Genomic DNA, 12,422 nt, shown 5'->3' on the forward strand with positions numbered 1-12,422 from the left:
GTGGTTGTGAGGCCGGCTGGATGTACTGCTAAATTATTTGAAATGCCTTTGGAAATGGCTTACGGTAGAGAAATCAACATTCAATTCATGGGCAACAGCTCTGGTTGACATTCCTGCAGTCAGCAAGACAATTGAACAGTCTGTTCAATTGCGACATCTGTGACATTGTGCTGTGATAAAACTGAACATTTCAGAGTGGCCTTTTATTGTAGCTAGCCTAAGGCATGCCTGCGCAATAATCATGCTGTCTATTTGCTGTATATTTTTGTTCAGTGTACATCTTCACGGACTGGACAATGTGTTTATCTTGTGTTATATTTCAGGTAAACATTAAGAGCCTATTTTTATAAGAGGCAGGCAGGCTGTGATAGTGACCAACTCAGATTTTGTATGTTCGTTTGGTGGAGGGTGCATCCAGTTATCAAAGTTTGGGCAAAATCTGAGTTGGTCACTATCACAGCCCCATGTAAACTGCCTGATTCTTATAAAAATTGGCTCTTTAAGGTTTAAAATTTGCTCTGGGCATAATCAGATCTGAGGAAGGGATTAAACATCGGCACACTTTTTCATCAACTTTGAGTTGAACTCGGTGAATCTGAAACCCTTTTTCAAAAACATCCTTCCAGAATTGTCAAAAACCTCTCTGTAACTGTCTGAAATGCTTACAAAACTTGATGTAGAACTGAAGAGTCCCCTTTTAGAAATGGTCAAATTAAGTACTTCCAGAATGACACTTGTCAGAAAGTCTGAATGTTTTTTATTTTTAGAGATGTGATTTTTATTATATAGGTTTCCTGGTTCATACTCACCCTGCCCATTCTCCATGTAATGTGAAGTTGCATCAGGAAGGGCAGTCAGCGTGAAACGTGTACCAAATCAACATGTAGATCCACCTCAGATTTGCTTTGGCGACCCAGAGTGAAATTAGGTACAAGCCAAAGGGGCTTTCTATTGTTGACAATGAGATTACATTGTTTTCAAACCTCACATTCTAAAAATCATTATGGCTGCCATTTTGTGCTTTATGCATATTCCTGTGAGGAACTGAAATTCTTGTGCAATTCATTGTGCCAACACGTCTCACTTTGTCTCGCTTGACCCCACAGTATATAAAATATCTCGTAGCCGATGATGCATTTGCTCTCAGAACTTGGCTGATGAAACTATTCTCTCATCGCTTCCAGAATCACAAAGGAATTATCTACAGCTACAGGTTGTCTCGTGCGCGCCGTGTGGTGGAAAATGCATTTGGAATCTTGTCTCAAAGGTAATTATTCATAATATATATGTTGCAATGGATTGGCAAAACAGTTGCATTTTCATTCCTCCTCATGAGTTAGATCAGGGGTGGGCAACGACAGTTCAGGTTTTTCTTGCAACCAGTCACCTCGGCAGGTGGATTTGCTGATGAGCCTCTCCCCTGAACATAAACGCCTGACCATCAATGAAATCACCTGCTGAGATACCTGAACATCAATAAAAACACCTGCTCAGGTCATTGGTAGAAAGGGAAACCTGCTGTGTCTTGGCCCTTCATGGCACAAGATTACTCACCCCTGAGTTAGATCCATAGTTTTAGGCAGGGGGGATCTGGGTTGCCTCCCCCAGGAAAATTTTGAAAAAATAGATCCTAAATGATGCATTTTGGGGAACCAAATGCTATATTTTAACCTTAGAAATCTTATTATATTTTGCTTCTTTACAATAATTACTGTGAATATATTCTAGATTCTGAAATAGTTTTTATTATCTTATTCTTAGTTTTTAATTTGATATTTTATTGCTTATTTGATTTCTGCGTGATAACAGCCTAATCAGAAATTTCAATCTTGCCATAGCATGTGCCACCTATAGCTAGGTACCAAGGCCTTAGTATGTCACACATACTTAATTTGGTGAGGGGAAAACCACAATTGTACTTTTTGAATGTCAATACTATAACAAAATCAATCACAATTAAATGTAACTTTTTATTGAACAATGAAATGAAAAACAAGAATTATTCACAGTATATGCAGACATGTGCCTACACTATGAAAGGGAATAATTAAGTAATGAAAATGATTAAACAATGGTCAGATATTTAAAGGAACCAGATATGTAACTACCGAAAGAGATCATCATTGAATATTTATAGTCAATAAACAACTGTAATCTATAAAGTAAATTTGAACAGCTGTCGCCACGTAATATAAAAATCCATTAATAAACACATTACTGAATTTGACATGCGATAATAACAATATAATGTTGAATCAATTTACAGACCAGTTGGAGGCCGCCTTTCAAAAGGTGGTGTCAATTGACCAATCATGTCGCATGTTACTGGGTCTAATGCAAAACCAGAAGTCAGTTCCTAGTTGTGTACTCGAGCTGATAATTCCCTATATTTTGGTGAAAAAAGATGGATTCAGCACAAATTAGACGGAGACCAGGAAAGAGGCAATTTTACACATATTTTAGACAGCTTTGAGCAAGCCGCCCACTATTTTTTCAGCCGTCATTTACAAAAATTGCCCATCCAAATGACGGCTGGATGGTTCGCTGCTTCAAAAAGGGGTTAGATAATGTATCTCTAAAGTTGTATTTATTAGATGCAACAACTTGCCATGATTGTTCAGATGCCCTGCGCGCCATGGCACAAAGTGTTTTCGAATAGGTTGCGTAATGTTCACGACTAGTTCATTATTATCAGGTTGTCCTAAATTTGCCGGAATTTTGGAAAATTTTTTAATTTTCTTTGCGCACTGGCACACTGACACACACAGTTTTCAACAGTTTACGACGCATTTACTCATTGGCGTCCAAGCTTGCATGCCAGTACAGTTTAGTCAGCAGGTGTGTCATGGATCAAAATACTGACGCATCGCATCATGGTTTTACATCACTGATCAGTTCGTTCCTTGTATTGACAAAAGCAAAGAAGGGCAGCATTCCTGTTGAAGTACTGCCGTGGGTGAATCACACACAAAAAAATGAGCATGCACGCAAAATTCTTACAGCGTGTGCATGCATGCACGCAGAGATTGATGTGCATAATTGGGACTGTGACATCACTGGTGGATCGTCAGTAAGCAGTAAATGATTAACTACCTTCTCTGAATTGTGAACACTTTGAAAATTTATTTTTCCTCATGCATTAATTTGCAGACGTAGCCTTAAGCTGCAAAGATGCTGTTTTCATTTCACCCACATTCACTCGACTGTCACAAAAAAAGACAAAAAACTGTAGATGATGTTGCACTGGGTGCATATTCAAAGTATATGTTGTGAGAGTCCAGGCACTTGCACTATGTGGTTCCAGAAAAAGAGTTTTCTGAAGTTTCTTTGAGGACCGGAGGCATGTAAAGACGCCTTTGGGAGAGGCATTTGTGATCCAAAGGTGCAGCAGCTTTGAATCACAATTTGCTCTGGATTAATTGCAAAGTTTACATAGGTTTTTATTTTTTTGTAATAACTGCATGGATCTCTATGGAGATGTCGGTGCAGTCAAATTGACCTGATTGTGAGCAGAGAAAAAAAGCTGCACATTCATGTGAAAATTATTCTGCCGCAGCTGCATTGCACTGTTCTTGCTCCTTGTGCTCCGTTAGTCAGCTTGTGAAACCAGACTCATGTTGTTGTCCGAGCAGAGCAATAATTACTACGAATTATCAATAAGATGAGGACAAATGTGCACACAGCTGCCTTTGAGCTTGATCAGAGAGGGAGTGCTGTGACGTCCCCAGTGTATCCTCCACTGAGTGCTCAAGACCCCACGGGGGAAATTTATCCATTTTTGCCGAATGGCATTTATTCTGACATTTTATGTATTTAACACTAACATGTTTTGTATTGGTGATTTTTTTTTTTTTCTTCTTCTTCTTCAGGTATTTTCAAGTTCATGTAGTCTTAATTTAAAGGGTAACTAAGTAACTTTTTTTTACCTTAATTTTGCAGTTTGTCAGTAATCTGTAAATGTTTTTTGTGGAGAATGGGGCTCTCTCTCAATGGACACCGCCCCAGGGTTCTTTGAATGAGTGTCTCTGGTCTCGCGATACACAAACTGCTTTACAGCACTACAACAACACATACACACCCCCTATCGAGGCACCAGTGAGCTAACAGCTATAAGAGCAAGTCAAGGAAGGCTTTATTTCTTACATGTTCATAATCATGATAGAATTGAAGAAAAAGCAAAAATGATCAAATAAAATAGTCAAAGGAAGAGGAAAAACGGTGTGCAACCAAACGAGGCATCATGTACGGGTCACCCTTGGCTGAGCTTTCTTGGAAGAGCAGAACTGAAAGATAATGAAGCGTGGTATATGGATGCAGACCTGGCACTCCTGCTGCTGGGGGAAACATGGATTTTGCCTGGAGTTTGCCGTGGTCTAAAAGCATGACATCATATTCCCTCACTGTTTGTGTGCTGTGCTCACAGCACATCTTCCCAGAGAGAGAGAGAGAGAGACAGAAGGGGGGGGCATAGAGATGGCATCTGAGGGAGAGAGGGGGGCAGAGAGAGGGAGAAAGAGTGTGCACGCGAGAGATGCCTGAAATAAACTTGTTCTCTGTGTATTTCTGTGGATTGTCACTTTCTTGACACAGTTCCACAGATTGTGTTCCCCGGCTACCGTAAAAACATTATGCAAATGGGGGGGGTGCAGTGAGTGTTTACGACATTTTTGAGACGTGTACTCCTGAACTGTAGAGGAAGCTCTATGGAGAAGAATGCAGATAACCAAAAACTGACCCAAGTTGCAAACATTGCATTTTCCCATAGGATGCCATGTTAAAATGTCCAGTTTTAGAGCAGAAATAAACATGTTTACTGTGTGGTACAAACAATGCTTTTGGTCTCTGTTGGTGGTTTCCTCTTCCATGACAGCTGTACTGGGAGTGAATTTTTTTTTCTTACTTAGTGCAATATCCTTAGTCCTTTATTATTGCATGTTGTGTATACGCAGATGCAGAAGCAGTTATCGATGGGTTAAAAAAAAAAAAAAACTCAGTCACACACTTTGGACTGGTATTCTGTGCTTTATTCTGTTTTTATTTATTCGTGCAGTGCATCGATATTTTGTTCTGTGACAGCATCTGTAATGTTCTTTACTGAATGACAATGAAAAGGAGTCTAAATCTAGTTTAAGATGTTTAAGCCATAAGCTTCTGTATAACTGTGGGTGTGGTTGTTTTGAGTGGCAGCAACTGTGTCCAGTGACGTCTCCTGTTGTAGCCTCCTTGTCCACTTGATGCAGAGCCACTCGTGGTGTTGCTGTGTCTGTCAGTTTGTTTGGAGTATTTTACTGCAAACACCTGGAATAATATGGCTTGTTGTGCTGAATCGTCCAAAACAAATCATCTAAGAAGCCTCTGTTATAATATTCACGCTGAGTGAAACTTTCTTCAGGTTTTATGTTGTTTTACTTTTAGTAGCTGTCAGTAACTTTGTCCATTTGGTCTACTTAATGTACAGTTACTGATAAAATAACCAGCTCATAACTTTTAATGTACACAACAAAGTACATTGTTAGGACAATCACTGGACAGTCCACAGAAATAATGATTTAACACCCAAACTGATGCTAACCACTCTGAGAGGGGTGTGTTCAGGTGTTTTTCATTACGCACTGAGCCACCCACATGCTGACCCCATTATGTGTTAGTGGGTTCATTGTGAATCAGTGCGGGCGAGGCTCTCAACATGGTGATGCCCAGGCAAGGGGGTCATTTCAGTTGTTCTGGGTCTCTATAGAAAACCATTGGGTGATGTCACGCAGGCTTTGTTCAGTATATATACACCCTATGGTCAATACAGATACTTTGCTTTCAAAACTACAATTAGTCACACAGTGAAAAAGAAGTCCTATGTAGGAAAAGAAAAATGCATCAGGATGTGTTTAATTGTTTTATAACTGAATCGCAGTCGTGTGAATCATAATCGCATCGTGGCATGCCCAGAGATTCTCACCCCTACCTGTTTGACTAATAATTATTTGGTGTCCTGTTTGAGAAGGTTCCACCTGCTTTTATGTTGAACAGTGAGTCATGAAGTGGGTGTTGGACAGCTGTGTGCTGGTAGGGAGGGATCAGGATAGAGGTGGGATGAGGGAGGAAGTGGTTCTTTATGGTCACATTTTGTTTAACTTGGGTCAGTTTTCACAAACCCCCAAACAGCTGCTGCTTTTGCTGCGGGCCCTCCAGTCTTGATTCATCTACATGTGTTTGACCTTCTGCTTGTGGTCTCTTTCAGCCAATCTCTTGAGTCATATGTGAAGCAGTTGTGAATTATAAACATACATGGTACTAAAAAGACCACATAAACTAGCTTGAGAAGCTGAGTCCTGAAATGTCACTTGAGGGGGAAAAAAATGTCTTTTTGCTGTAGGGTCAGGATGAGTGTATTTACAACCCCTGGCAAAAATTATGGAATCACCGGCCTCGGAGGATTTCTGGCTTTAAGAAACACTATAAGAAATCAGGAAAAAAAAAATTGTGGCAGTCAGTAACGGTTACTTTTTTAGACCAAGCAGAGGGAAAAAAAAATATGGAATCACTCAATTCTGAGGAATAAATTATGGAATCACCCTGTATATTTTCATCCCCAGAACTAACACCTGCATCAAATCAGATCTGCTCGTTAGTCTGCATCTAAAAAGGAGTGATCACACCTTGGAGAGCTGTTGCACCGAGTGGACTGACATGAATCATGGCTCCAACATGAGAGATGTCAATTGAAACAAAGGAGAGGATTATCAAACTCTTAAAAGAGGGTAAATCATCACGCAATGTTGCAAAAGATGTTGGTTGTTCACAGTCAGCTGTGTCTAAACTCTGGACCAAATACAAACATGGGAGGGTTGTTAAAGGCAAACATACTGGTAGACCAAGGAAGACATCAAAGCATCAAAACAGAAAACTTAAAGCAATATGTCTCAAAAATCGAAAATGCACAACAAAACAAATGAGGAACGAATGGGAGGAAACTGGAGTCAACGTCTGTGACCGAACTGTAAGAAACCACCTAAAGGAAATGGGATTTACATACAGAAAAGCTAAACGAAAGCCATCATTAACACCTAAACAGAAAAAAACAAGGTTACAATGGGCTAAGGAAAAGCAATCGTGGACTGTGGATGACAGGATGAAAGTCATATTCATTGATGAATCTCAAATCTGCATTGGGCAAGGTGATGATGCTGGAACTTTTGTTTGGTGCCGTTCCAATGAGATTTATAAAGATGACTGCCTGAAGAGAACATGTAAATTTCCACAGTCATTGATGATATGGGGCTGCATGTCAGGTAAAGGCACTGGGGAGATGGCTGTCATTACATCATCAATAAATGCACAAGTTGGATCTTAATCCAATTGAAAATCTTTGGTGGAAGTTGAAGAAAATGGTCCATGGCAAGGCTCCAACCTGCAAAGCTGATCTGGCAACAGCAAGCAGAGAAAGTTGGAGCCAGATTGATTAAGAGTACTGTTTGTCACTCATTAAGTCCATGCCTCAGAGACTGCAAGCTGTTATAAAAGCCAGAGGTGGTGCAACAAAATACTAGTGATGTGTTGGAGCGTTCTTTTGTTTTTCATGATTCCATAATTTATTCCTCAGAATTGAGTGATTCCATATTTTTTTTTCCCTCTGCTTGGTCTAAAAAAGTAACCATTACTGACTGCCACAGTTTTTTTTTTCTGATTACTTATAGTGTTTCTTAAAGCCAGAAAGTTGCCATTTGAAATGACTTTAGTTTTGTGTCATGTCTGTGATCTGCTTTTTTCCTACAAAATTAAACAACTGAATGAACATCTCCGAGGCCGGTGATTCCATAATTTTTGCCAGGGGTTTTAAATGGAAATTCACAATGTCTGCAGTAAAACATGGCGAAGAGTGATGAAATAATCCTGGAGGTTAACTTTGGTCATACTTTGGATGGGTTGTACTTTGTACCAACTTTATTTTCATAATTTAAAATGTCTATAAATAGTATTGGTGATGAAAGTTGTCTGGAAATCCCCAGAAATTCGGGTTTTTACTTGCGTGGCAAACGTTTATGGGTTATTTTTGATAGCATATGTCAGAATCCATTAATACTCCACACCCACCCAAACAGTAGATGGTGGTAATACACTCTGTTGGTTTGCAAACTGCCAGGAAACTTGAAAGGATTATTTTTGTTTGTTTTTCACGATGTTTATAAAATTGTGTAGAAACATCTCTGAGATGCCACAGTAGAGAGTAAGTCTCACATTTTTGTGTCCTGATCCGAGATAATGTAACATGGCGCAGCTTAATCACACAAGCAGTGAATGACAGACGCTGTTACCAGGTTACCTGTCACACCTTGACGATTTAGCCAGTGCATGCCAACTATTGAAAATGCTGGCGTACGTTTAATAAGTTATGCGCAAGTTTTGTATAAGTTAAGAGCATGCTGATATATGCTGTAATACACCAAGTACCTTGAAAGATTTTGGGCATGCACAGTATTTCGACATATGCCAGCATATGACTTATATGTTTGTGCGGGGCATAAGTTGTAGTTAACTTATGCAATTGTTGATACACGCTTCATGTAAGTTACTCATAAGTTGAAATATGTCCATTAATACTGTCCAGTGATTGGCTGAAAGCTGCAGTCCTCATGCAAACGGACTGTATACAAATAATGAATCTGTGAAGGCTCTCAGTTGTCCAGGTGGGTTCCATAGTAGAGAAGCTTGAATCTTCAACTGGACTGGGTTGCTTGACGCAAGGACGTTTCGCTTCAAATCGCAGAAGCTTCCTCAGCTAAAATTCTTGCTCTGGTAGTCTGACTTCTGTCTTGACTCTTGTAGAGAAGAATAACAGAAGCTACGTACAAAGCTGGAGTTTTAAACCTAACCAGACCCCTCCTACTGAGAGGCAGACTGCTATTGGCCTCTCTCAAACCGTTTCTTTTCGCTGGCTAAGATTTTAACTTCCTTGTCTTCAAACGTGTGGTTAGTGTCTTAAAGCTCCTTCTTGCTGCGTAAGAAGTTTGACATGACTTATGCAGTGTGCAAAATCTGCAAAATAAAAGTCAAGTACTTCGGAAACACTTCAAATCCACAAGCCCACATGCTACGCTATCACCCGGAACTAAAGGAAGCGGAGCAGCGGTCTCTGCCGACTACTGACCAGCGCACACGCTATCACTTCGCTAAACTGCCAGCCAACTCTGAACGAGCAAAGCAGATAAGTAAATTTACATCTTTAGAATCACTTGATCAACCTTGTAAAGCTGCATTTTCTTAAACATAACCATTTTTTAAGTAATATAACTATTTCTCAGAGGTCTTTGAATCGAAAATTGATTCTGAATCGAATCGTCACCCCAAGAATTGGAATCGAACTGAATCGTGAGTTGTAAGATTCACATCTCTAGTGCTAACTAGAGCACAATAGGTGATAATTAGAACAAGTGTTTAGTCACTAGCCAATAGCAGTCTGCCTCTCAGTAGTATTTCCTGTTTAGGGGGAATTACTACAGGCAGATCCATGGATGTGCAATGTCCTTAGGGTGAACTAATTTCTGTCTCAAGGTGTTAACAGGTTTAAAGTAAACTGGGATTTTGTGCTGTCTGAAGATCCTCTGTAGGTTTCCCCTACTCCTGCTAAATAAGGGAGAGACACTCCTCTTCTTCTTGGCTCCGTCTCCTGTCTGTCTGGTCTCTTTGTTCTTTGGGACTTCTGCACTCCACTAACGAACACTACATAGGTGAGACTAAGCAGCCATTGCACAAAAGGCTATACCAGCGCTGCAGAGAGGGCATCAGTGGACCTCAGTCTGCAGTTCATCTCCACCTTAAAGACACTAACCACACGTTTGAGGACAAGGAAGTTAAAATCTTAGCCAGAGAAAAGAAATGGTTTGAGAGAGGAGTGAAGGAGGCATTGTATGTGAAACAGTTGAAACCCAGGGGGTCTAAGACACGTTTTGTCCCCTGTTTACAATGGGGTACTCAGGTCTAAAGCCCCTTTCACACCAGGGGTGCTCCCAGTTGCGCCGTGCATCATTATGACGACGCCGCATGGAAGCAATTCGGTGCCGAGATGATGCAGCTCGGCGCCACAACCACACGAGGGGCGCAAAGGAGGAAGCAAGTCGGACGCCGAAAAATTAAACCTGTTTAATTTTTCACCGTTCTGTGCTCAATGCAGAAAGGAAGTGGTTCCAGCACAAGTCGGTGCAAAGAGGCATTACCCGGCGTGACTCGGAAGCCAATTTATGATTCCTGCTGTGTTCCATTGTTCCCGTAGTATAAATCACACAGGATTGTTGTTATACCATGTACTTAATGCAGTAAAAACTACACACTGAAAAAAAAGACCAAAAAGACCACAGAAAAAAAAATGCTAATTGCAGCTCAGCTCCTCTCTGTGTGGAGCTGTCTGGTGAAGAGAGGCAATGTGAGGCAGCAGCAGCTTCTTCTTCTCACAAATGTGTTTAAATAAAATTCATAAAAGTCCTGCTCATACACTGATTGCCAGAAATATCCAGTAAAAAGTCTGGACATCTCTAGTCTACTCGTGGATGTTCGTTCACGCCCGCACATGTGAACAATTAAAAGAAAAAAAAAAGTCTGGCTGCAGGCATTACTTCCTTGTTCTCTGCTCAAACTCTCACATCACAGTTAAGAAAAGGACAAAAAAGGACATACGTCCTGGGACAGGACATGTCAACATCAAGTAGAACTCAAGATTTCTCCACATTTGGTTACGGACGGTTCACGCGCATCTCGCGGTCAAAGGAGGAAAGATAAACTATAACAGGACTCAGAGCACAGCCCTGCAGCTCTGCACAGAACAAATATAAAGTAGAAGAGAAGTCAAAGTGCACAGTCTGTCTGCAGCCAAACTGTGCACTCTGACTTCTCTGTGCAGAGAACCTGCAGGCTGTGTTCTCACCACCTCTGTGCCCCCTGCTGCGCACACCTGATGCAGATATTCCTGCGTCGTCATGACACCACAGGAAGCAACTGGGAGCAGCCCCAGTGTGAAAGAGGCTTAAGCAGTTTCAGTCCTTTGTTCATGGTAATGAGTCATTCACGTCATCAGGAGAGGCGTCAGTCCCATCGTTAGGAGGGACAGCTACCCTGTCATTAGGATGGTGCTAATTAGAGAACAATAGGTGCTAATTAGAGCAAGTGTTTAATCACTAGCCAATAGCAGTCTGCCTCTCAGTAAGAGGGGTCTGGTTAGGTTTAATACTCCAGCTTTTGTACGTAGCTTCTGTTATTCTTCTCTACAAGAGTCAAGACAGAAGTCAGACTACCAGAGCAAGAATTTTAGCTGAGGAAGCTTCTGTGATTTGAAGCGAAACGTCTTCGCGTCAAGCAACCCAGTACAGTCGAAGATTCAAGCTTCTCTACAAATGATGACTGTTTGAATTCAATGGTACGAATATTTTATGAGGGGAAAAACTGGAACATACCATTGGTATTCATTGGTATTTAACTTTTAGGGTTACTGGGCAACCAATAATTTAATGCTTTAATCTATTCTCTTTTTCTGTTTATCTACGAGGTCTGTTAGAAAAGTATCCGACCTTTTTATTTTTTTTCAAAAACCTGATGGATTTGAATCTCATGTCCTGTGAGGCTTCATCACGGAGGCACTGTTGCTGCGCCATCAGCTTCGTGCCGATGAATTTCGCTGCCACTGTTTTCATGGCCAAATCTTCTGTCACAGTGGAATGTGCCGAAAAAGTGCTGATGTCCACCTCTTCCGCTATTTCTCGGATAATCACACGACGGTCCCACATCACCACAGAGTTCACTTTGGAAATGATCTGGTCATTTCAGCGTGTTGATGCCGATCTGCGCTTGGCTCGCTCTCCACCGTTGTGCGGACGTCTTTAAACCGGTTGTACCGCTGCTTAATCTGTGTGATGCCCAGAGGATCGTCACCGAAAGCCGTCTGAATAATCCGAATGGTTTCCACCTGGCTGTCGCCCAGTTTGTGGCAAAATTTGATGCAGTCGCGCTGCTCCAGTCGTTCCGCCAATTCCTTGCAAAGAAAAAACGACGGGAGACTCCACCCATCCTCACACAAAGGCTGCTTACAAGCAAATGACGCAACCGACAGGCGTGAAAAAAAATCACGCATGCGCACGAAGGTTCAAGGTTTGCTCATGCAAGCACACGTGATTCAAATCCATCAGATTTTTGAAAAAAATAAAAAGGTTGGATACTTTTCTAACAGACCTCGTATTACAGAATTCTGCTTAAATCATTATTGCTAGAAATAATCTATAGATGATGAATATTACAGAATCCAGCTTTAATCATTATTGCTAGAAATCCAAGACTCCAGTGGGTTAAATTGACAAAATTTTGAAAGGACTCTGGCTCCACATTTCATGCGACATAAAAATAAACAAAACATCTAACACTCTGCACAGTAAACACATCCCAAC

The 12,422-nt window shown here is 41.0% G+C and overlaps 1 protein-coding gene across 2 annotated transcripts in view; it reads left to right on the forward strand.

Moving 5' to 3' along the window:
• The window catches only part of smad5 (SMAD family member 5), a 41,859-nt gene that overhangs the window by 8,112 nt on the left and 21,325 nt on the right, over positions 1 to 12,422 (forward strand). Inside the window, exon 2 of one of the 2 annotated variants that reach the window (XM_034181430.1) lies at positions 1,185 to 1,267. The exons of the other annotated variant lie outside the window; for it this stretch is intronic. The gene's annotated coding sequence lies outside the window, so the exon portion shown is untranslated. The remainder of the gene's footprint in view (positions 1 to 1,184; positions 1,268 to 12,422) is intronic. 2 annotated transcript variants of the gene reach the window in all.

Source organism: Thalassophryne amazonica, chromosome 11 (assembly GCF_902500255.1).
Source record: "Thalassophryne amazonica chromosome 11, fThaAma1.1, whole genome shotgun sequence".
NCBI lineage: Eukaryota > Metazoa > Chordata > Actinopteri > Batrachoidiformes > Batrachoididae > Thalassophryne > Thalassophryne amazonica.